The sequence below is a fragment of the Meles meles genome, chromosome 4 (assembly GCF_922984935.1).
Source record: "Meles meles chromosome 4, mMelMel3.1 paternal haplotype, whole genome shotgun sequence".
Classification (NCBI taxonomy): Eukaryota; Metazoa; Chordata; class Mammalia; order Carnivora; family Mustelidae; genus Meles; species Meles meles.
This window is the reverse complement of record NC_060069.1, coordinates 157,460,050-157,482,512: the sequence shown is the minus strand read 5'-3', so window position 1 is coordinate 157,482,512 and position 22,463 is coordinate 157,460,050. Positions and strand designations below refer to the sequence as shown.

Genomic DNA, 22,463 nt, shown 5'->3' with positions numbered 1-22,463 from the left:
CCCCCTTGGTACCCACCCAACACTCCCCCAACCTGAGGTCTTGGCTTCAGCAGAAATCATAAAATAGACTTTTAAGTGAGATTCCAGACATGCTGAACACAGTGTAGCCTGACAGACAGGGCTCTTGGAAGCTCAGAGAAGCAGTAACATGTGGCTGGGAAGGACAGCATGCCTGATTTCCAGATGCCACTGAGACTCCTCTTAGTTAACACCAGTGATAGCCACTGCCTGAGATCTCTCAGGAGTAAATGAATTCAGTTAAACCTATTGCTCTTGTCTCTGGCTTTGGTCAACCCCCCCACCCCCATCATGTTAGTATGATCTGCCTCATTCAACACAAGCTTTTGCCCAAATGCAACCCACAGCACTCTAGCCAGTTTCAAATTAGGGGAGAAAAGGGGGATATTATTCTCTCTGGACTCACCTACTTAGTCTGAGGTCTTGTAAGAAATAAATCTTGAGATATCCTTCTGTTGGTAGAAATGTATCTAGTCAAAATTAGCAAGCGTATCCAGAGCATCTCCCCGGAGTCAGTGTGAGCTGTTCCTTTAATGCTGGACGGCTGTTTCCACTAAAATCCTGCTTCTTTCATACTTGCTTGGGGATTCCTCAGGGACTGTGGAGTCCCACTCATTCTTTGTTTGTCTTTATCTCTAAGACAATGACTAGATCTGGTAAGCACGATGGAGCATAAAAATCACATATTAGCCATCCTAATAAGGAAGTAAGGGCAAGCGAGATCACAACCTCTCAGGGAAAATCAGCAACAAATACCGGCTCACAGGCTGTGTGCCCGATTGGCATGGTTGATTTGTGTATAGCCGTCGATGCAAATTAAGGCAAACACCTCTCCACACCAAAGTCATTTTTAGAAAGCAGACAGCATTCTTGAAGGGCTGAATTGCTGTGTAACTACAATGCATAAATGTAGAATACAATGATCTTGGAAATAAGAGGTCTCCACCAACCCTTTCTCTGGAATACGGTCATCTTGGAGATAGAAATTCTGCGTCTTATGAGAGGAAAACCACTTTGTAAAGTGGCAAAAGAAGTGCCAGAAACGAAACTGTTGTAAAAATATTACTAGTCAGCGGTACTCGTTGCTCCTAAAATTCAGTGGTCAATCAATTTATGCTCAGGGAAAAGATGGCATTAAAGAGTGGAGCTTACAGAGATAGAAGCAAGTTGTGGAAAAGCTTTGGAAACGTGGAAATACTGTTTGTGATGACCATAAGAAAAAGAGGGTGTGCAGAGGGGAGCTATGTGAGGTGATCTCTGGAATAACAATACGAAGCAAGTTAAAAATCAAAGGACAGGATGGAGTAGGCAATTACCCAAATCCTGACAAAATCAACTTGAAAGGCAAGCTGGGTTATGCATGAAAAAGGTCAGTGTCCCTTGCCCCCAAGAACACTCGGGGTGTGGTGGGATGGAGCAGCGGCGGCGACCCCAGCTGCTGTGAACAGCACGGACTGGGCTTCCTGGGGATCCACGGGATACCGACCCCCCCCCCCCCCGCGGGGCGCGGCCCCGCACCGGCAACCCCGCCCCAGGGGCTCGTGGCGACCCCTCCTGGCCACCCGCACACTGCGTGCTCCAGCTCCTGAGTCCAGGCTGACTGCGTGATTTCCGCACAAGGGAGAAGAGGCAAGACCCTCTTTCTGGTGCTTTCACGAAACCTGAAAGATGGAGCCCCTCCAAGCAGCAGACACAAAGTGATCCCAGAGCTTCGGCTCTTTGCTGTTGTCCAGGCTCTTCTCCGGGAATAACTTACTTAGTGGCAGAGGAGGAAAGGTGGGAACGGAGGCTAACCCCAAAGTCCCCTAGCGTGGAGCGTCCCCACGTCTCCAGCTTCATTTTGGAGGGGTGAGGTTTGGTTCGGTCGCCCCCGCACCGGCTCGGGTTCGGGAAGGGGCGGGTGGAGTGTCCCCCACCTCCGCCCCAACCCGGGGAGGGGTATGCGCGGTGGGTGGGCGTCTCCTGACCTCGCGCTCCTCCCCTCCGCGTCCCTGCCCCCTGCCTCTCCGGAACACACTGTGTGGCCGCTTTCCTCCAGCACGCGGCGCTGCGTTCGCTTTTATCCACGGAGCCGCGCGGGTTCGTGCGCGGCCAGCGGGGCTCAGCCCGTCCGCTGGAATTGAGGAGCATTCATTGAATCTGCGGCTTTCATGACGTCTCTCTGCGTGGCCCATCACTTTTCTCCCAGCCGGGATTTTTTTTTTTTTTTTTTTTTTCGGGCACTCTTGCCTTTTCCCCCTTCCCTCCAGCGGTCTGCCGCCCGCGTCCCTGCCCGACGCACACCCCTCCGCCCCTCCTGTGACCCCGCGCCCAGCCCTCCTCTCCGCTCGCTGCCAGAGGGAGCCAGTTTGCAGACGGCCGCACCTGGCCGGAGAGGTTGGGCGGGTGGAGGGGTGGGGATCCGCGGGAACCGGGAAGCCAGACCCAGAGCTGGGTGCACCGCCAGGAGAATGGAGACCACTAACAGCCTCCCGGGGCTAATGTGAAATTTGACCATCTGATTCCAGCTTGTCTTTCCTTTTCTTTTTTTATTTTCTCCCCTCCCATCCATCGTGTACTCAATTATCAAATCTTGCTCCGTTCCAAGAAGAGATCATGATTGAGTGAAACCACCCTGTCCGCAGCAAGGTAAGCGGTGCGCTGAGTTGCTCGAAGGCGAGAAGCTAGCATCAATCTGGGCAAAACATTCCGTGCCCTCGGGTCTCCACCTCCCCCTCCCCAGTCTCCGTCGCTGCATGCTCCACGCTGATGAGAAACATGATGCCCAAGTCAAGGGAAAGGCAAGGGAGAAGCCGGTTACATAACGGAAGGGAAATCTGTTTCATAGGGTTTTCATTAGCAACTGAAAACTCGCAAGGGGGGCGGGGAGAGGAGGGGGTCTGCATGCCCAGGGCTCAGAGAAACCCAGGCAGTCATTGCAGACATCATTTTCAACATACGTTGGCAAAGAAGAAATGCACTGATTAACTGGTAGGGGCGGCTTGTGGTGTAGTCATTTACAGTTGGGAAAAGTCCATTGTCTTTATGGAAAGCTGTATCCTTGTTCTTTGCATAGAGGAGAGAGACGGAGACAGAGAACATGAGAAGGAGGAAAAGGGAAAGTGAGGGGTGGGGAGAAACCGGCAGAAAATGGGAAACAATAACTTCTAACTGTTGTCTATCAGTAAAACCAAGGATGTGATATGATGGCTACAAACAGTGAATAGGAAGCTCTCCCTAGAAGTAAACTGAATTGTTTTGTAACTGGAAGGGGAAAGAAACCTTCAGATAAAATGAGATGTTTATGGCATGTAGGGGGTTAGACTAATCCCCTGACTGGCTTCCTCCTGGGTATATTTTCATTTGCATGAAGACATTAAGCCTGAATTAGTTTTTTAACAGAAATAACATTAGTATTCCCCAAACCCGATAAAACCTTGGGTCAATCCACAGGTATATCTCTTGTACCAACCTCAATATGGAGAGATGCTTAAGGAGGAAACATGGTAATAGAAACAGCCACAGATATGGGGTGAGGTTGATGGAGAAACAAAATACCAGAATTTTCCAAAGAATCCCGCCTCCACTCCCAAAAAAGGAAGAGAGAGAAAGGAGGGGGAAAAAACTGTGTTTAGGAGTTGGAAATTCATTATATGTTTAGAGTGTCTCCTGCTTGCTTTTATCCAAAGTCTGATGGTTCCGGGGAGCCCCCACCATATAGGCTGTAATATCACATCCTTACTGGCTCCTCACCCTGCCTACCTTCCTTTTGCTGAAAAAAACAGGGGAGTGGGATACCCAGGAGCTGATTAGAAAAAAAGGGGGGCTTGCTGTAGTCAGGGCATAGCTAAAAAGCTTCGCCCATTTTGCCTGGAGAAAGAAAGAGCTGAGTCTCCATGGCGACCCAGGTGGGAGGGGAGAAGGCAGCTCCAATTACAACAAAAAACATTGGACAAAACTTTCCCAGCTTCAGGCGAAGAAAGAAGCCAGTCAGGTATTCTGTGGAGGGTCCCAGGATATCAGCAGTGCCCAAGTTCGTGCCCGCCACCCGCAAGGGGGCTTCTAGAACTGGCCGGCAACCACTCAAACCTCACAAAGTTGTCCGGAGGCCACGGAGATAGTTCAGGCAGCAGGTTTCAGATTCAGCACCAAGGCCAGAGCACAAGCTCCAGGTTCCCACCTCCCAGTTGACTACCCCTGCGAATATTATTAGCTCCTTGGGTGACAGAAGCGATCACTTTCTGTAAATGACCGGTTCTCTTGCCCGTGCAGAATCTGGATATCTGATTATCCACGGAATTGCGTGGGACAGAGAAGCTTGCAAATCATCCATTTCACGCATGGCGGTGCATCAGAGTAACTATTCAAAACCAAGAACACTGAAGCAGCCAAAGATCCAAGCTGAACTGATAATGGAGAATGATCCTGTCCTTAGGGGAGCAAAGGGGTGTGGTGCGCCCACGCACGTGTGTACACACGCACACACACACACACACACACACACACACGCACACCAGACCAGTCCCTAATGAGAGTTGCCTAGTTTCAGCCAAGACCCTTTGGTTTCAAAAGCGTCCATTCATGTCTTACCCTCTCACAGTCCTCTGTACTTTTTGTTGGGCTTAGATGACAGAAAGACTCTGGGAGTACCCTGTCAGTGAGACAGCCATTAACCAAATCCTTTCTAGGGGTCCTGAGATCCTGGAGGGTAGAGAAATAAAATACTCTTTGTCCAGACCTGACAGACTTTCTGAAAGAGCTAACGAGCTCCAGCAAAGTGAAGAGAGTATGCTAGTGAGGTGAGAAGCAGTAAGTGTATCTTTAAGGCAGCATGTGAGTAGGGCAGCTACATTTCCAAGGTTGTAGGGCATAGGAAACTGGGAGACGAGACGGAGTCACTTCTCTTAATAGAAACAAGGAAGAAACTGCAAGAGGGGAGGATTTATTATCACTCAAGTTCCGTTTCAGCGTTCATTGAGTGAAAACAGGTAAGTCTCTCTCGCCATTCTGGCTTCACCTGGGGCAAAGCTGGTCTCTGTCCTGCTGTCCTCATCTTTGGTCTTAAGCCCTCAGGCCCCCCAATACAGATGAGGAAAAATAGTAGAGGAGGGTGCAGTCACATTTCTAATAAACTGCTTTTGTGAATAGCATCCAGGTGTTACAAGGCACGGTTTGGGGGCGCCTGGGTGGCTCAGTGGATTAAGCCGCTGCCTTCGGCTCAGGTCATGATCTCAGGGTCCTGGGATCGAGCCCCTCTCTGCTCCGCGGGGAACCTGCTTCCTCCTCTCTCTCTCTCTGCCTGCCTCTCTGCCTACTTGTGATCTCTCTGTGTCAAATAAATAAATAAAATCTTTAAAAAAAATAAAAAAAATTAAAAAAACAAGGCACGGTTTGAATTGCAGAGCCCAAAGTTTGACAATTGGTTGGAGATACTGAGTGCCTTTACAATACACTGGGTTGTTTTCTCTTTTGAGGATGCCCTTATGTGTGTGTTTGTGTTTAGTCTTGAGCTGGTTCTGCTTTGTTCTCTCCAAATGAGAGGAATCCTGGTTTTCTTTGCTGGATTTTGCAACTGTGGCTGTGCCATTGCTTTCTAAAGGTGATGTGAGCAGAGCACTCAGGACTTGGTTAAAGCAGTGTGCTCATACCTTCCAGTTTTTTTTTGTTGTTGTTGTTGTTTGTTTTTCTTGATCTCTTTTGAAGGCAGAAGCAATCTCTTCCAAACCTGGTTAAAAGATGAGATGTTACACTATTTCTTCCATTTCAGTTCCTGATGGATATTGATAAGTTTACCCATGGTGTAATTTATAAAAAGAGTTCCTATCTAAAGTAGAGAGAAATGATGCATGGAGTACTGTTAGGACTCGAAGCTATGATACCTTGGCTTTTCTCCATCTCGTATTATCAGCTGAAGAGAAGTAGAGATTAGTTATGAAGATAAAGCCATACAAGAATATAGGTCATTCCATTAAAAAGATCATTTATCATGTATTTGTGAGTTCTAAAGCTCAATTTCTCTCATGAATTAAAAAAAAGATGGGAATATAAATGATCTAGGTATAGAAAATTGTTTAATCAATTATCTTCAGTTCTGGTAGATTCTATGTTCATATATTTGGTGCTAATTTTTCAAACTAGGACTTGCTTTCTTCTTCTTCTTGGGGGGCTAATTGCTAATCAAAGCATCATTATGCCCTAATGGCAGTCAATGGCATACTCCAAAATAATTAGTCTACCCATTTCAAGTAAGATTTGTTAAGGAGACTTAAAATTGATCCCCGTGCACTTGGAAGCTTTTTATAATATTTTAAAAATAATTTTGACACCTAACCCTGGTATTTCCTAAGCATCAGTAAATAATGTATATTAACTTTTATGACCCAGGTCTTTATTTAATACATAAGACTTATATAGGCTATTTCCTTTGAGTATAAAGAAATGTTTTAATTCACTCTCAAATTTTCCCCCATCTTACAAACTATATCTGCGTTACAGGATAAAAGAAAATAAGACATCAGAAGAGCTGTTTAATAAGCAATAGAAAAAATTTATTGGCAATTAAAAATAAATAATATGCTCTTATTGAAGCTTAACCCCATTCACTGATTTTCATAGGTAGAAAGTGTTGCTTTTTTCAAAGGTTGAATCTTGGTTATGTGAATCTTCACGGAAATAAGATAAAGCCTCCTTATCAATATGGGCAAGTAGGCAAGGTGAAGTCCTTTTTCAATAACTCTGACAAATGATATGTAAGAATATGTAGATTAATAAGGGAAAGAGACCAGAGAGCATCAGAACAAGGGGAAGAAAGCTAGGGGGAAAGGCTAGCATTTAAGGTTACTATATTTTTACCAGCATTAAAGCAATGACACTTCTGAAACCAAGGATTTTTTTGTTTGTTTTTTAACTCATTGTAATAGGACTTCAAGGCTCTTGGAACTGAGATGTTTAAATGTAAACAACTTTGGATTTATAGCTTACTGAGATGGCATTTATTGTTTCTTTCCTTTATTTCAAATGTCATTTTAAGTATTAAAGGAGAATTGATTCACTCTGGATTTTTTTCAGAATTATTAAATTTAATATCAATTAAAGGGAAATTGGTAGTTAAGTTGAAAAATCATCAAGACACTTGTCGAATTAAGGTTTTCTTTCTAGTTGTAGTTTGAGTGTTCGGGGAGATAAAAAAATAAAATGCAACCATATGGGATAATACATTTTATAATGTATATTAAATAATTAGCTCTAGAAATAATTAGGATCCTTAAACAAAGAAGAGGTCATCATAAGTATAGTTAGTGCTCTAATGATACTCTGATAAAGTACTAGAATATACACATACTTGATACCATTTTATTAGCACTAATTAATAACACAAAGTTATTTCTCTCAAATAAAGAAGGATGATGTCATCTTCTTTTTTCTGAGGTGTAATTGATGTATAATATTGTATTAGCTTCAGGCATACAACATAGTTACTTGACATTTGTATACACTGTGAACCAGTCATCACAGTAAGTTCAATTAACATCTATGATGCTACAAAATTAATACAATATTATTGATTATATTCCCCATGCTGTATATTATACAACCATGACTTATTTATTTTATAAGTGAAAGTTTTATTTCTTAATCCCGTTCAGCCAGTTGATTCCTACAAACCATCCCCACCCCCTGCAACCACCAATCTTGTCTGTATCTATGTGACAAGGTTTTGTTGGTTTTGTTTTGTAGATTCCACATGTAAGTGAAATGCAGTGTTTGTCTTTCAGTGTCTGACTTATTTTGCTTGCAAAATACACTGAAGACCCATCCATGTTGTTGCAAATGATAAGATTTCATTCTTTTTTATGGCTAGGTAATATTCCATTGTAGATATACACCGCATTTTCTTTATTCATTCATTTATCAGTAGACACTTTGGTTGTTTCCATATCTTGGCTTTTGAAAATAATACTTCAGTGAACAAAAGGGTGTATATGTCTTTTCAAATTAGAGTTTTGGATTTTTCAAATAGGTATCCAGTAGTAGAATTGTTGGATCTTATAGTGGTTCTGGTTTTTATTTTTTGAGGAAGCTCTGTACTGTTTTCCATAGTGGCTGTACTATTTTGTTCCCACAACAGAGCTCAAGAGTTCCCTTTTCTCCACATTCTCACCAACACTAATTATTTCTTGTCTTAATCATATTAGACGTTTTGATTGGCACATGGTTCTTATTTGCATTTCCGCATGATTAGTGATGCTGACCACCTCTTCTTGTGCATGTTGGCCATCTGTATGTTTTCTTTGGAAAAAAGTCTATTCAGATCCTCTGCTCATTTTTAACCAGACGATTTTTGTTATTGAGTTATATAACTTTTTAAATACATTTTGGACATTAACCTCTTATTGAATAGGTGACTTGCAAATATCTTCTCCCATTCAGTAGGTGGCCTTTTCATTTTGTTGAAGGTTTCCTTCACTGTGCATAAGTTTTTAGTTTGATATAGTCTTATTGTTTATTTTTTGTTTTGTTTCCCTCACTTTTGGAGGCAGATCCAAAAAACATTGTTAAGACCAATGTCAAGGAGCTTACTGCCTATGTTTTCTAGAAGTCTTATGGTTTTATGTCTTAAATTCAAGTTTTTAATCCAATTTGAGTTGATTTTTATAAATGTTGTAAGATAGTGGTCCAGTTTCATTCTTTTGCATGTGGCTGTAGCTCTTCAATTTTCCCAACACCTTATTGAAGAGACTGTCCATTCTCCATTCTATATTCTTGCCTCTTTTCTTACAAATTGACCATGGATGTGAGGGCTTATTTCTGGGCTCTCTGTTCTGTTCTTTTGATTTATATGTCTGTTTTTATGACAATACCACACTGTTTTGATGAGTATCAATTTGCAGAATAGTTTGAAATCATGGAGGATGACACCTCTAGCTTTGTTCTTCTTTCCCAACATTGTCTAGAATTATTTGTTCTAGTTCTATAAAAAATGTCATTAGAATTTTGGTAGGGATTGCATTGAATCTGTAGATTGCTCTGGTTATTGAACATTTTAACATATTAATTCCTCCAACTCACAGGCATGGAATATCTTTGCATTTATTTATGTCTTTTTAATTTCTTTTTTATTTATTTTTAAATTTTTATTTAAATTCCAGTTAGTTAACATACGGTGTAATATTAGTTTCAGGTGTACAATATAGTGATGGTAAGTCCATACAACACCCGGTGCTCAGTATACCAAATGCCCTCGTTAATCTCCATCCCCTAATTTTATCCATCCCCCCCACCCAGTTTCCCTATGGTAACTATCAGTTTGCTTTATATAGTCAAGAGTCTGTTTCTTCATTTGCTTCTCTCTTTTTTCTTCCCTTTGCTCATTTGTTTTGTTTCTTAAATCCACAGTTGAGTGAAATCATATGGTATTTATCTTTCTCTGGCTTATTTTCCTCAGCATAATACTCTCTAGCTCCATCCATGTTGTTGCAAATGGCAAGATTTCATTCTTTATGGCTGAATAATATTCCATTGTATATAGAAAGCACATCTTCTTTATCCATTCATCAATTGATGGACACTTAGTCTGTTTCCATAATTTGGCTATTGTATATAATGCTGCTATAATCATCGATATACATATATCCCTTTGAGTTAGTGCTTCTTTTTAGGATGTTTTTTAATTTTTAAAATTTTTGTTGTGTTATGATAGTCACAATACAATACATCTTTAGTTTTTGATGTAGTGTTCCAAGATTCATTGTTTACCTATAACACACAATGCTTCATGCAATACATGCCCTTAAATACCCACCATCAGACTCACCTATCTCTCCATCCCACACCCCTCTAAAACCCTCAGTTTGTTTCTTTGAGTCCATAGTGTCTTATGGTACGTCTCATCTTCTGAATTCCCCTCTTTCACTTTTCCTTTCTTTCACCTAATGTCCTCCATGTTGTTCCTTATGTTCCAGAAAAATGAAACCTTATGATAATTGACTTCCTCTGCTTGACTCATTTCATCGTCCAGTCCCATCCATGTTGATGCCAAAGTTGGGTATTCATCCTTTCTGATGGCTGAGTGATATTCCATTGTATACATGGACTACATCTTCTTTATCCATTCATCTGTTGAAGGTGTATCTTGGATCTTTCCACAGTTTGGCTATTGTGGACATTCCTGCTATGAATATTGGGGCCTTATTTACACTATATCTGTATCTTTGGGGTAAGTACCCAGTACTGCAATTGCCAGGTCAGAGGATAGCTCTACTTTTAATTTTTGGAGGAATCTCCACACTGTTTTCCAGAGTGGCTGCACCAACTTGGGTTCCCACCAACAGTGTAAAAGGATTCCGCTTTCTCCACATCCTCTCCAACATTTCTTGTTTCCTGTCTTGTTAATCTTTGCCATTCTAACTAGTGTAAGGTGTTATCTCAATATGGTTTTGATTTTAATTTCTCTGCTGGCTAATGACAATGAACATTTTTTCATAGGTCTGTTAGCCATTTGGATGTCTTCATTGGAGAAGTGCATGATCATGTCTTTCATCAGTGTCTTATAGCTTTCAGTGTACAGGTCTTTCACCTTACTAGTTAAGTTTATTTCCAGGGATTTTAGTAAGCTGAAGAACATTTCCTCTATACTAACTTCGTTGAGAGTTTTTATCATAGGTGGTTGTTGAATTTCATCAGATGCTTTTTCTGCATTTTTTTGAGATGATCATCTGATTTTATCCTTCATTTTGTTAATGTGGTCTATCACACTGATTAATTTGCAGTTGTTGAACCATCCTTCCATCCCTAGAATAAATCCCATTGATCTTGGTGTATGATCCTTTTAATGTATTGTTGACTTTGGTTTGCTCATTTTTTTAGGATTTTTCATATATATTCATTAGGGATATTGGCCTATAATTTTCTTTTTTTTGTAGTGTTCTTGTCTGGTTTAGGTATCAGGGTAACACTGACCTTGCAAAATGAGTTTGGAAGCTTTCTCTCCTCTTCAATTTTTGGGAAGAGTTTGAGGATAGGTATTAAATCTTATTTGAATGTTTGGTAGAATTCACTAGTGAAACTGTTTGGTCCTGTGCTTGTGTTTGTTAGGAGGTTTTTAATTATTGATTTAATCTCCTTACTAGTAATCAGCCTCTTCAGATTTTCTATTTCTTCTTATTCAATATTGGAAGATTGTAAATTTCTAGAAATGTATCCATTTCTTCCAAGTTTTTCAATTTGTTTTCCATAATTTCCATAATTTTTTCCATAATTTTTCCATAATTTTCCATAGTAGTCTCTTATTATCCTTAGCATTTCTGTGCTATTGGTTGTAACTTCTCTTATATTTCTGATATTATTTATTTGAGCTCTCTCTCTTTCTTTCTTGGTGAATCTAGCTAGAGGTTTGTCAATTTGTTTCTCTCTTTTAAAGAACCAACTCTTAATTTCATTGATTTTTTAAAAATTGTCATTTAGTCTCTATTCCATTTATTTCCACTCTGATCTTTATTATTTTCTTCCTTTTACAAACTTCGGTCTTAGTTTGTTCTTCTTTTCCTAGTTCCTATAGAAGTAAATTTAAATTGTTTGAGATTTTTCTTGCTTCTTGAGATAGGCCTATATTGCTATGAACTTACCTCTTAGAACTGCTTTTGCTGCATCCCATAGATTTTAGTATGGCATATTTCTATTTCCATTCGTTTCCAAGTATTTTTGCATTTCTCCTTTGACATCTTCTGTGACCAAGTAGTTCTTCAAAATATATTGTTTAATTTCAGTGTGTTTATAGGTTTTTCAGCTTTCTTCTTGTAATTGATTTTTAGTTTCATTTCCATTTCCAGGAAGTATCTTTTTTCAACTCCTTGCTTTCAGTCAATGTTCATCCTTACTTCTGAAGTGTATTTCTTATAGGTAGCATATAGATATCTTTTTTAATCCCTTCAACCACTTTATGTCTTTTGATTAGAGAATTTAGTCCATTCATATTTAAAGTAATTATTGATAGTTATGTACTTATTTCAAATTTGTCCATTGTTTTCTGGTTTGTAGTTCTTCTCTGTTCCTTTTTTCTCTGTCTCTCTTCCCTTGTGGTTTGATGACTTTCTTTATCATTGCGCTGGATTCATTTCTCATTTCTTTTGTGTATTTTAAGTTTTGGTTTGTGATTACCGTGAAGTTCATATGTCATATATGTATAAAGTTCATATCTGTCATATATGTATAAAACAGTATTTTAAGTTGATAACAATTTAAATTTGAACACATCTCATGTGTTCACATGACTCCTCTTCTATATGTTTTATGTTTTGATGTCACTTTTTATATCTTTTTTACTTTCAGTATCGCTTAAACTATATTGTAGTTTGTTAATTTCACTACTTTTGTCTTTTAACCTTTTTAGTGCCCTTATGAGTGATTAATCCACTACCTTCACTATATCTACCTTTTCCAGTGAGGTTTTTACTTTGTGGGGTTTTTTTATTATTATTAATTAGTGCCAATTCTTTTCAGCTTAAAAAAGTCCCTTTAATATTTTTATAAGGTTGGTTTAGTAGTGATGAACTCCTTTAGTTTTTGCTTATCTAGTAAACTCTCTCTCCTTCAAATCTGAATAAACTTGATATTTCTGTTTCCTCATTTTGTTTGACTGCTTGTTTCTATGTATTAGGCCAAATAGCTACCTCTCACAGGCCTGAAGGAGTGGCTGTATGGAGATGATAAACCTTCTTGTTCAACCTTGTCCTAGCTCTTGGTTGTTTCTTGAAATTTTGTGATGGTCTAAGCTGCCTGAGTTATTATTGATATGCCCCTATTCTTGAGGATGCACTGAGATTTGTCAGTGTTCTAAGGGGAAGAATCTGTTTAACATCTAGTTTGAAGTTAATTGGAAGCCAGACCCCAGGTAGTCATTTTTACAATATGTAAATATATACAGTTTTGTGGGAATACAAGCATAATCCCTGTTGGCCTCCAGATCAGAAGATCTGGAAGTCTCCACTGAGCAACAGTTGCAAAAATTGGGCCTTCAGACAAGTGTATAAGCTTTCCAGGAAATCTCTTTGAGCTGTGGGTAAGCTAAGGGAGTGCATGATGGTGATGTCTCTCTGCTTTTGTTCCCTGGGTATGCCTTTTTAGCCCCTTGGATGTGTAGGAAACATGAGGCCTGTCTCTCAGACTGAAGCACCAGGTTTCAGTAAATAGGCCCTTTTCACAGGAGGACTGAAGTGTTTCTCTGCTGTCTGTGCAGTACCCTAGGATGGTGGCCCACCAAGAACTATCTTCCTACTTGTTACAGTCCTATAGAGCTCCGGAATGCCAATTCTTGTGGCCACCAGAGTCAGGTGATCAAAGAGTGTCCCCTGTGTGGGTTGAATGTGCCTTCTGACCTTCGCAAGGCAGTGGAGATTGTACTGTCAAGCAAACTCAATGGTTTCAGAAAGGTAGTGGGAAAATGTCTTGTCTGCACAAGCCTGTGAGCTTCAGCAGTGCAGCAAGAGTGTGTCTTCTCTGAGTGCACGTATTGGCTTTAGGCTAGGAGTAGGAGAATGCTGTGACCACCAGCACTGCCAGCCCTAGCCAGGGAACAAGGGAGTCTTGCAACTGCCTGCACTCTCTAGTCTCAGCAAGCAACACAGCAGCTCACTCTGCCCTTCCAAGCAAGTTAGTGGGAGGGTGCCTTGTCTGATTCCACTTGCCTGTACTAGCAGGCTAGGGGGAGTGTGCAACAATGGTGTCCCTCAGCATCTTCATTTCCTGGGAACATCTCAACTGTGCCCTGCCCCTCTAGCAGATGTCTCCAGATCAGCAAATGAATCTCCCTCACATATAATCTTGGTACTTTTCAAACTGCTGCTTTATGCTTGGTCTGGAGTGATTGAGACCATACCCCAGCCCTTCAAGAGGGGAATCTCAGTTTCCTTATAGCACTTTGGGACTTCCAGACATCAGCCTGATTGTTCCCCAAGCCAGACATTCTAAGGGCTATCTTTCTGGTACAGCTCCCGGAGGTTAGGTTGCCTAATGTGGGGCACCCACCTCTCACTCAAAAAGAAATACCTTTCTGGTAAGATCCTTATCCACTGTGTGTTGCTGCACTGGGGAGGGGAGTAGGTGGGGGAGGGGGTTTCTTCAAGACTGTGTCTCTGACTCTTATCCATCTTAATATGGTCCTTTTATTCCTTGTTGTGGAAAGCAGTTCACCTAGTTTCGAAATCTTTTTTCAAAAGGAAATGATCCATATGTAGCTGTAGATTTGGTGTGTCCATGGGAAGAAGTGTGTTCACCATCTTCACATGCTGCCATCTTGGTTCTTATGCTCTTAGGGCAACGTCATCTTAAAAAGAATAAAGAATATTCAGTATTCCCTAAACTGTCTGTAGCTTTGATCTAGCCATGCCTCTTAATCAATTGTAGATATTTGTTTATTTATTACTGAACTGACTAGTGATTCAAACAAATCTTGAGAGAGTGATTTTGCATCGTGTTCAAATGACCATTCAAATCTTTATCTTGTCTGGATGCATTAAGGCATCAAGCAACTTTTCTAATTACAATGTATGATGTTAACCCCACATTTTTAACAAATAGCTCTTTAAATCATGTCTCTACAGATTTATCCAGGTCAGATGAAGCCCCCAAGCATCTTCGGTCTATGTGCTTAGAACCAGAAACCATACAGTCCTGGTTTTTCCTTTAGAGAACAGTTTTTGACTGACATTCACCACCAGTCAGATTCCTGGTCACAGAGACGTGGCTTCTAGTGTGAACACTTTACAAAATTCACCAGTAAGTGGATCTATGGATAAAAAGATCCACGTCCTTGCCAACAATTATTTTGTGCCACTAAATCTGAACATATTACATGCAAAGTGAGAGACAAATCTATAAATAAAGTTTGAATCCTGGTGCTGTTGCAATTTCCTCTTTAAACTTACAGGCATCCACTTTCTCCTTACCCAGGATGAGAGTTGATTTTTTTTTATGATGCTTAAATTTTCCTCATATCATCTAACAGGAATGTATGTGAATGCGACATTGTGCTTGGGAGGTGTTATTCAGTGATGAAGAACAGGTTCTGGCATCTAACTAACCGTATTTGCATCAAGCTCTAAGTATTAGTCAGCTTTTCCTAGCTTTGGTGCAGTAACAGCAATCTCAACATCCCAGTGGCTTACCACACAAAGCTTTATTTCTCCCTCAAGCTGCATACCTTTGCTGGTCAGCTATGGCCCTTCTATGGCCCTGCACTCCTGTCTCTTTCTCATTCTGAGATCCAAGCTGAGAGATCAGTCTGATTTGGGACATTCCATGCTAGCCTCAGAGTGGAAGGAGAATGCCAGATTAAGCAATGACTCTTAAAAAGCCCTGCTCAGGGATGGCTCAGGTTATCCACTCACAGTCCATGGACCAGTAACAGGTCATGCGTCATACCAATGCCGATGGACAATGAGATGGAGATGCATAGGTCTCCCACTGAGGCACCTACATATAACAGCAGGTGCAGACACATAATCTTCTTAGGAAGAGGGAAGTCAATAACTGGGGACAATTATATAATCCACTACACTCATTACATGACCTTGCTCCTCTTTAATCTCTTGGTTTGCCTATCTATAAAATGAAAATAAGAGTGTCTACTCCAGAGCTGTTTTGAGGATTAATGTGATAATGTAAAGTTCCTAGCATCATGTCCAGCACAAAGTATGCACTTGATAAATAATAGGTGCTGTTATTCATTTGCTACAAAGTGGCATTAAATGCGGTCCTCAGTGAGGCCATGTAGATTGTATTAATTAGATAGATGTTATAATAGAAAATCCCTAAATCTCAATAGTTTAGCAAAATAGAAGGTTATTTTCATTCTTGTAAACCTAATTGGCTGGTACCATAGAGGAACCACACACAGGAGATTCTTCATGATCCAGGCCTGGAAGTAACATATATCACTTCTGCCCATGTTCTGTGGCCGTACTTAACTGCAGGGGTAGCTGGAAATTGTAGTTTAGCTCTGTGTCCGGGAGGAAAGTACATTGGTGGGGTAAGCATACTAGAGTCTTTGGATAGATACCCATTTTTGTTTTGTTTTGTTTTTTTATTTGTCAGAGAGAGAGAGCACAAAGGGGGAGCAGCAGGCAGAGGGAGAACCAGGCTCCCTGCTGAGCAAGGAGCCCATTGTGGGACTTGATCCCAGGACCCTTGGATCCTTGATCCTTGGACTCTTGGATGACCTGAGCCAAAGGCTGATGCTTAACCAGCTAGCTGAACCACCCAGGCATCCTGATATCTAATGCTAACTATGCTGATTCGACTATTTTATTTATTTTTTATTTTTTATTTTTTTCAGTGTTCCAGAGTTCATTGTTTATGCACCACACCCAGTGCTCTATGCAATACATGCCCTCCATAATACCCACCATGAGGATCACCCAACCCCCCAACCCCCTCCCCTCCAAACCCCTCAGTTTGTTTCTCAGCATCCACAGTCTCTCATGGCTCGTCTACCCTTCTAGTTTCCCCCAACTCCCTTCTCCTCTCCATCTCCCCATGTCCTCCATGTTATTCCTTATGCTCCACAAGTAAGCGATTTGACTATTTTAATACCAGTGTCTGGCATCAAAGAAATATAGCTAGTGTGGGTCAGGAAAAAGTGGGGCAGGACAAATGATTTGTCCCAGTGGTGAAAAAATCCGAGGTGGAAACAGTATTTTGTTGAGCTCTTGTTCATTCTTCAGGGGAGTATTTTTTTTTAATAAATTAGTTGGGGTCTTTTACTTTGGAATGGGTGTATCGGATGCTTACAAAAGAAATGTAAATTTATATTGTTTGATTTCTAGTAGCTGAGCCATTAAAGTAGACACAAAGAAGCGTTGACTTCACAGCCCTTGCTTGGGAGCAAGTTTCTGATCCTAACAGTTACATCCACATCCTGTCTAAGAATGCTCAAGAATTAGATGCCATCTTCCAATCTCTCAAACTTGCTGTTGACTAGCAATTTGCATTTTGCTTGAATCTCAAAAACATCTGTAGGTTAGACACATGCTCTAAGTTTAGGGTGAATTAACATAACAATAGTTTGTGTTTTCTTCATGTAATTTGTAAGTCGTCTCTGAGAATTCCTGCTTCCCTCCAGGAGAGCAGGTACCCTTGGAAACTAAAATCTGCACCTTCTCCCTGGAAGGGAGACACAATCTAGAAAAGATAAGTATTAGGTGGAGAAGTATAAGAAAGCTATGAGAGAAAGAGCCAGAAGAAACATGGTGACAACTCATGAAGCTTCCAGCTGCCCTCATTCCCCACCCTCCAGTGTGAGTGACAGAGCCAAAGTCCATTCACGAAGGGCCCAAAGTCACCAACCTGGAATAATGACTATCCCTAATGTGTGCTAATCCTTCTGTGGGGCAGCTATACCACATTAGAGAACTTTTGAACACTCTAAGTTTCTTGCTATCCTAACATGAATAATGTCTTAGAGGAGAGCTTTTGATTAATGAAGAAAGTGTTTTCAAGGTATATTCCACTACTCCCTCCTTTCATTTCAACTTAAAGTGGACATGACCCAACTCAGTCATGTGCAGAAGGGAGTAATCAGGCTGGTAGGCAAGTCCAAACCATGTCATGTGGGAAGAAGATGAAGGAATTGTGGATGCTTCCCCCAGAGAACACGCAGGGGTAGGGAGGCATGAGAGTTGTTTTCAGGTATCCTGAGATTTTAAGATAAAGGAGGGATTAGAGTTAGAAGGGTTCTAATAAGCTCTAAGAAATACAAGTAGGACCCAGTAGTGGAAGCTACAAAGTGACACATAAAAAATAATCTTCTGCAGTCAGAACTGGGAAGAGGCAGTAGGATCTGCCCTCTCCATTGGCACAGCTGTGAATGCCCATCGCTGGAAGGCATGAAGAAGCTGGGGAACCCAGAAATGGCACTGGAGTGCATGTCTTTTGAAATCGCTGCCTCACAAGATACTTGCAATTCTCCTGACAGTGGTAACCACCTTCAGGTCAGTCAGCATATCACACTGGACCTCAGCACTCTACGTGGCCATGGCTTTATTATTGGGGAACTGCCATTTCTCTATAAAAGAATTAAGTTCTGTTTCGCCAAAGGACACTTTGGTCCATACATGAAATGTGTGGTCAGTGAGAGCAAGCCTGGAACATAGTGATCACATGACTAAGGAGGTCTGTTGAACTCCTCACCCATAGGAAAGACTTCCCTCTGCTTTATGTTTTCCATACAATTCTACTCTCAGTCAACATACAGGGAATGAAATAGCTCTTGGAGGCTTCTCACAGTGCTCTGAACTAATTTGTGAATAGCCTCATGTTCTTTTCGAAGTTGGGACTCATGACACATCAGCCAGAGTACATTTCAGATTTGTGGACATCTCTTATGTGCCAAATATGATGCTAGTAAGATAGAATTCCCACTCCAAAAAAATCCAGTTTCAGTAATAGCAAAGAAGGGATGGGTTTCTTCTTTTTCAGCTATATCCTGAAATCTCACCAGTGAATACTAAATATATACACACCGCCTTGAATTTTCATCAGCCCACCTGGTGTGTCCAGGCGACAGCAGGGAAGTATCTAAACAGAGAGGACACAAATAGGGAGGCAAATAAAGAGCCCATTATAGGTGTGCTGTCAAAAAAGGGACTCCTTCATTGAGAAGGAGGCTGAATTAGGTGGCTCCCATTCTTAGCAACAGCTAAGGAGTGTTGAACCCCAAACCAGCATCACTCTTGCCTCCTCTCTGACCACAGGTGAGTCTCTGGACAGAGACTGACCATCTCTGTCTGAGATGACATCTGACAGAAGTCAGTTTAGGCCAGTGGTTCCCAAAGTGTGTCCCTGAAGCTGCAGGAGCAGCAGGGTCACCAGGGAAACTAGTTATTAATACACATTCTCAAGCTCACCCCAGACCCCGTGAATTCGAAATTCTGGGGATGGGGCCAACCACTTGAATATCACCTCTAGGAATTCTGAAGCACAGTAACATTTAACAAGCACTGCCTTAGATTTTCTTCAAATTTGCTTTGAGAAGGAATCATAGAGTTTTTCCTCAAATTTCTCCCTCTTACAGGGTTTTTCCCATAGTTAAAAAAAAAATAAGCTTGCTCTTCAGACAGGCCTGCACAGCTGGAGACATGGCATGCCTGCCCTTATCTTCCACCCCATGAGCAGACCTAACCTGGACTCAAAGCCTAGAGGAAAAAGACAAAAACAATAGGCTTTTGTACCAACAGATAAAATACGCACAATCACACTAAGTGGCAAAGATTATGGACACAAAGCAAGAGCTTCTCTGTTGCTCTCATTGTATAAATAAACTGCTTAGTCTTCTGGAATTCCAGTTAATCCATGCAGAAGTTTTCTAGTACTTATTGTAAATTAATAGTCTCATCTATTATCCTTTGAATAAAAGACACCATCAGTGAATAAGAATGGTGTACCCTGGAGAAAAGCGACATTACAAAACACTGAATAGAAGGATTACCATGGCAAACCTCTATGCAGTCAAGTGAAGAATAATAAGAGTTATGTAACATTCACTTTTACTTAAAACGTTTCTTGACCATCTGCATATTTCCATAAACTGACCTTTAATGGCTGCACCCTGGATGGTCATGGCTCCTTGCACCAGTCAGTCAGCAAATCTTTAATGAGTATCTACTGGGTAAAGAAGACTGAGGTGGAAAATGGGAAGGAAATTTTCTCTTAAAAAAGAAAATCCTAAGTCCAACCCTCAGAGGCATTGGACTTGAAGGAGACAAGAGTATCAGTGAAACACTGTACAACACAAAGAAGCATAGCATTAAACAAGAGAATGCTGGACTTTAAGTAGAGACTGTTGTCAGTAGGGAATCATCCAAGGATATGGTGGAATGTGAGGAGTCTTGTAAGAAGTAGAGTTTTGATGGGAAAATGGGAAGAGGGCTTTCCAGACAAGGACTCCATGTGTATCCAGGGAGTACTGGCAGTGAGGGTTCATCTGGCAGAGGTATGGTCCAGCACACCAGGGAGGAAACAGGGAGCCATGCTTTGGCATAGAACTGGAAGTTGTAGATCATTGAACATTAACTGCTTTGATTAGAGGCTGGGGGGCAGGGAGGACACACAGTAGCTTTTAATCTGGCAGCTATGGGCAGGGTGGACTTGAGTGGAAACAGTGGGATCGGGACATGGCTGGACACTGACAGGAAGGGAAGAAGACCAGAATATGCTCAGAGTCATAAACTGGCAATAGAAGAATCACCTCACTTTAGTACCTTTAGTGGCCGAATCAGATCCCTCATGAGCTGGGAGACCAGGCTGATGATGGGTTCAGCCCAAAGAAAGCTCTGCCATCGCACTCTATGACCAAGAGGGATCACATGTGGCCACAGTCCAGGTGTGGAGTGTTGAGGCGAATAACTGAGAGAGAGCTGCCACTTGTTACCTTCATGTGCAGGCAAGGGGCTGTGGCATTGAAGAGCATGTCTTCAGGGATTTGTCCTTCCTGAAGCACCCTGGGGGATGCCAAGGATTACAAATAGGATGTTTGTTAATCCTGAAGGTGAACGGACCATTTTATTTTATGATATGTCATGTAGGAAAAGACATTAGTGTTCAGAGCCAATGGCCAAAAAAGAATTCTTGAGATGTCTTTGGTGCAAAAGGTGATTTTATTAAAACATGGGACAGGACCTGTGGACAGAAAGAGCTGCCCTGAGGTCATGAGTAGTGGCCCATGATATACTTTCAAGTTGGGAGGGGGTTAGGGATAGTGTAAATCTCAAAGGAATTTTGGAAGCAAGGTTTCCAGGACCTTGAGGGGGCTAGCTATGGTAGGGAATAAGTCATTTATTACTGTATAATAAAACCTTAGTCATGAGGCCCTTCAGATGTATATCAGTGGGCCATAGCTTGGGGGATGATTGCCAACACATAGCTTGGGGGGTTTAGAGATAAAGGAAATTTCTAAAGGAATTTTTATGTTAAAGTAGTCTTATAGGATCCTGGGGGTCAGGCTAAGGTTGTCTTTTGCCCTTAGCAAAGTATTAACATCAAAGCAGTTGAGTCCCTAGAGGAAGGTCACTCTGCCTGTTTCAAGGACTTGACAGTGGTCTGTAGGTCATAAGGAAATTTAATACATTTTCTTCTGCCTTTGTTTCCCATATCAATGTGGAGCAGAGAAGGGACAGGACTCCTTTCTCATTTACAAAACTAGGGGTGCTTGATATTCATCCGATAGTCGTTCACAATCTTGTATGTCAAACTGCAACATTTTGTTTGTCCATGGAGTAAAAATCACTTAACCCTTTATCAAGTCCCCGAGGAATTAGCCTGGCTCTGAACGGCAGGAATGGAGGCTCAAGGCATGTGGAGTCTTAGGTGAATCCTCTCAGTACCTGTCACTAATCTGGAGCTCCCACTGAGCTGCCACCAAAGAGAAAACATAAAATGGGATTTACATGGACCTGCCTTAGTCTAGGAATAACCTCAACGGCATGACCCACTTCAGCACAATATGAGATGTGGGTCAGATCCAGAACTGCAAAATAAGGGAAGACATTTTTATGAGGTGTCAAAATAATAAAAACGAGCTAAAATATCTTTCTCTCAATGAATTTTATTTTTCAGAGAAATAGTTTATTTAGTGTGCACCATGGAGATAACAGGCTTCATTCTCTGTTCCCATTGTGTGCATCAGTGAAGTTTATGTGAAATTAGCAGGGCTGAATCTTTGTGAAACTTGGCTATCGTGGGGAGAACAAAGAGGTTATATTGGGCACTGGATAATAATAGTAATTATGTGGGGTTCCCAGATCAGGAAGTACATCTCTCTTGAAAATTCCTGGTTATAAATAATCACCAAAACAATACCAAAATCCTCCATGATAGCTCACCCATGAAGTGTATAAAACCTGGATTTTAGAGCAGCTGATAGAGAAGATAATACAGGGGTTATAGTGACCCATAGAACTAGCCTGGGATAGGAGAATTTAATTAAATTCCACTAATCATTTTCAAATAAACTTCCAATTTTTGTTACTCAGTTAATAAGATTTTCTTAAAATAAGCTATGGTTAAGCTATTCTCGAACTTTTTTGGTTACCTCTAACTAAAGGAAAGTAGATTTTTAGTAGTAGTACTACTAGGAAAGTAGATTTTCCTTTTACTGTTAAAGAAGTATGGGGAGGATCTTCGCACTGAGGATGGGCCCTGAGTGTCTTTGTGAGAAGTGGAATCTTCATTCAGCTGCCCAAGCTCTTGCCATTGAAATTACTGTTGTAGTTCATTCCTTTGGTCATATAAGGAATCTGGACTCAAGCACTAAAGTCCCTTCTTTCCTTGTTAAGTTTCCAGAGGAGCTGTTGGTATTGCAAGAATAAAGTGACCCTGGATACAGGACGGATGGGAAACAGAGCGCCCACCTAGGTGAAAAGCCCTGCACACCATCCTAGCTTCTTCCCACACCCAGTTCTAGACATAGGCCACCT

General features: G+C 41.3%; 1 protein-coding gene across 1 annotated transcript in view; it reads left to right on the top strand.

Annotated features, from left to right (window-relative positions):
• The first annotated feature begins 1,713 nt into the window (after positions 1 to 1,713).
• Positions 1,714 to 22,463, top strand: part of KCNJ6 (potassium inwardly rectifying channel subfamily J member 6) — a 270,830-nt gene continuing 250,080 nt past the window's right edge. The window contains exons 1-2 of the mRNA XM_046003617.1: positions 1,714 to 1,794; positions 2,606 to 2,646. The gene's annotated coding sequence lies outside the window, so the exon portion shown is untranslated. The remainder of the gene's footprint in view (positions 1,795 to 2,605; positions 2,647 to 22,463) is intronic.